The following is a 3,884-nucleotide window of genomic DNA, read 5'->3' on the forward strand; positions in this document are numbered from 1 at the left end:
AAAAACAGACTCTCTTGGCGGCTGCCTCTGCAACTGTTAGGAAGATGAGAAATCAAAAACCACAATTGGAATCAAGGAATGCAAAAATATACACTACAAAAATTTGCATCAAAGCATCACGAAGCTAAGTAATGCATTCAAATGGTTGTGAAAAACCATTCCAAGAATCATTTAAAATAATTTACATTATCAGCTCTTTGTAAATGCTTTTATATTTTAGCCTGTTAAAAATTCTGATTTTTTTCAATGTTCTTGATTCTTTCAGTGCAGAGTTACAGGTATTATAATTTAGTTCTGCTTAAATATTGTCATTAATTTTGAGTACATCTGTCTCAGTCTATCACAATTTTCCCCATTGACGGTCACTTTTGCTCATTTGTTAGCATTCTCCTCACAAATGTTCATTTTACAATCATGTTTAATGAACATTTAATAATTGTACATTTTAAGGCAAATTTTGCATCTAAAAATAAAGTTGATCAGGACATTTTCAATTTGTTTATTTCAGTGACATTTTGAAACATGTAATCAGGTTGTATTTTAATGTTGTAATACTCCTCAGGTTCACTACCATTCCTTTGGTAAGATAAATACCTCAGTTGGAATATTTTTGCCAGATGTAGTCAAGTGGAATTTTAAAACCCACACAGGTGAAATGGAAGCTGTTATATATTTTTTATAACAGATTAAGCATAAATGTGGCAGAAACATGAAAATGCAACAGAATAATTTATACCTTTATGGATATTTTATTATATATACTATAAAAATTGTATATGTTTATTCCCAAAGATATGAAAAATAAGTACTATACTTAAAAACGATACATGTAGTTTTTATGGCATTGAATTGTTTAACTGATCAGATTTGATGTTGTTACATTTCTTACTGCTAAATTGATGGAGACTATGAAAATCATCAGAGGAAATATTAATAAAGAAACTGAATTGAGATACAGCTATATTAATTGATTTACTCATCCCACACATTGTGTGTGCTTTTTTGTGTGTATCATAATATTGCATCAACCACCTAAATATGTATGACCATAAAGGAGCAGATTCTCTTTCTGATTCTCTTTCTCAATTAGATCACATTTATTAAGGGTGGAATTCTCTTTTTTTGAAAGTTAAAGGGCTTTATTTTGTATTTGTCTTTTACTTTCTATTTTTTGAACAACTGGACATAAAATTTATGTTCATTCCTAAATCTTTAATAAATATTGATATTCTTGCTTACTTTCTTCCTTGTAAGTTCCTTTTTAAGATGTTGTGTACTTAGAAAGTCTGTTTTATATTTAGTGATGAGCAGAAATTAGTAAGTATTGGAGCTTACAGTGGTTGGCAAGGCTGTTGTTGAAACTTTTGCAAAGCTTACCATTGAAGCTTATAGAAAGATATTCTTCCACTTAAAATTAAATATTCATTATTCCTTCTAGAATATTACAGAAGGAAAAGGTGATTAAAAAAACTAAATATAGATATTAATTAAATTGCTACTCATAAGCAGAAATAATTCAGTAATAATATGGATGTAAAAAAAATTTACTTTGATTATGAGAGTATACATTATCTGACAATAATGCCCGTCTACATTTAGGGAGGTGGTGTTGATTAGTGCTTTCAAGGAAAAGTGGTGAACTGTGAATCTCTTCTTCTAAAATGAAGAGCAGTAAGCTTGCATGTCAAGTGAGTCTTCCATACCCCTCCTTAATTACTTTTCCATTACTTTTTCCCCTTAGACCTTAGATTGTGTTTTCTAACTCCTAGAGAATATTGAGTCTGTCAGGTAAATGATTAAGAAAACCTTATTCACACATTTTCCCTCCATTTGTTTCCTTATGTGTTTGTGTAATACTTATAACCTCCAATTGACTGTAGGTTACCTGACTTAGGGCATACTGCATTCCATGTTATGGCACTTTGGTATGTGTGGCAGTGCTGGAATTGAACCCAGGTCCTTGTATATTCTAGGCGAGGACTCTACCACTAAGCTACCTCCCCATTCCTTTTTAAATTTTATTTTGAGACAGGTTCTTGCTAATTAGTCTGTGATGGCCTTGAACTTGCAATAAGCGTGCCTCACTAGCTGGCATTACAGTAGTACACAACCATGCCTGGGAGGGAACAGAAAAAAATTTGAAAGCATAAACTTCTCCAAATTTCTCTATCCCATATATGATTCTCATTTATTCTAACTTCATTATAGAAGAAGGTCCCAAACCTTCTTATAATCAGCTAAGCTTCTTTAAAAAATATTTTTATTTATGTATGACAGTGGAATGCATTACAATTCTTATTACACATATAGAGCACAATTTTTCATATCTCTGGTTGAATACAAAGTATATTCACACCAATTAGTTAAACTTTATTTGTATATCTTTAACTTTTAACTAGACGTATAAAGTCAAGATTTGTTCATTTTAAAAAACAACCAGACTGTTTTATATAACTGACATCTATAAGCTACTTCAACTAACAAGAGCAGAATACACATTCCCATCAAACTCATATGGGAAATTCACTAAGGCCATATTTGGGGCCACAAAACACATTGTAAAAATGCAAATTAATAAATCATTCAATGATTTCTATGAAACACGATGAGATTAAATTAACAGTAAGTAAAAGAAAAATATTGGGGTAATTTCTCCAATTGCATGGAGTATAAACAACATATATACAAATATTATATTACATTAGTAAAGAAAATTCTGAAGATACATTAAGATACTTAGAAACATAGTGGAAATTTTAAAAGCCTAGCATTCCAGAATTTGTGACACACATTTAAAATAATGACTAGAGGAAAACATATCTCATTGAATGCAAGTATTTAAAGAGAAGGAAGCCAGGCACAGAGGCTCACTCTTGTACTGCCTACTGCTCAGGGTGCTGAAGCAGGAGAATTGAGAGTTCAAAGCCAGCCTCAGCAAAAGCAAGGCTCTATGCAACTCAGTGAGACACTGTCTCTAAATAAAAAACAAAATAGGGCTCAGAATGTGGCTCAGTAGTTCAATCCCTGGTAGCTGTGCATGCCCCCGCCCTCCCCAAAAAAGAAGGAAAATTTAAAGTATACTAAGTTTCTCTTTAGGATAGCAGAATAAAAAGAAGAAATTAATCCAAAGTGAGAAGAAGAAAACACAAATATCAAAAATTAAAGAATAAAAATTTTAGATCAGGTAATCAAAATATAAAATCAATACATCTAAAGCTGGTTATGTTAAAAGATAAATAAGTTTGATAAGACTCCAGCCTAAAGCTACTTGAAAAAAAGAACATAATTGGCAAGTATGAGAACTGGAAGAGGTGATATAACTACAGTCACAAAGGAAATTTAGAGGATAATACTATAAACACCTCTATGACCACAAATTTCATAGATGAAATGGATTAATTATTTGAAAGACACACTCTGCCAAAACTTGGAGAAAAAATCTGAATAAGCCTATGTCTCTTTAAAAATTGAAACAATAATTAAGAACCTTCCAAAAGAAAAGAAACAAGAGTTCATTTGGGTTCATTGGGGAATTATGGCAAATATTTTAGGGAGAAATTATACCAATATTCTACACTTTCTTTCAAAAAACAAATGCTATCGCTTCTCGGCCTTTTGGCTAAGATCAAGTGTAGTATCAAAAAACAAATGCTGTTGTAACATTTCCTAGCTTATACAATAGGATCAGCATCGCCCTAATGCACACCAGGAGAAAGCATTACAAAAAAATGGATAAATAAAAGGACCTACAAATAATAGTTCTGTAGAGAAAGAAAAAAGAAAGTTTTACAGAACAATAGTTCTTATGAACAGAGCTGTAAAAACTCTCTCGACAAAGTGTTACTTAAACAATTATGACAATGTCCAAAAACAGTGATACACCA

At 31.5% G+C, this 3,884-nt stretch overlaps 1 pseudogene; it reads left to right on the plus strand.

Moving 5' to 3' along the window:
* Nucleotides 1–3,599: 3,599 nt before the first annotated feature.
* LOC120885989 (U2 spliceosomal RNA) lies at nt 3,600–3,675 on the plus strand (annotated as a pseudogene).
* Nucleotides 3,676–3,884: the final 209 nt, after the last annotated feature.

Source organism: Ictidomys tridecemlineatus, chromosome 1 (genome assembly GCF_052094955.1).
Source record: "Ictidomys tridecemlineatus isolate mIctTri1 chromosome 1, mIctTri1.hap1, whole genome shotgun sequence".
Lineage (NCBI taxonomy): Eukaryota > Metazoa > Chordata > Mammalia > Rodentia > Sciuridae > Ictidomys > Ictidomys tridecemlineatus.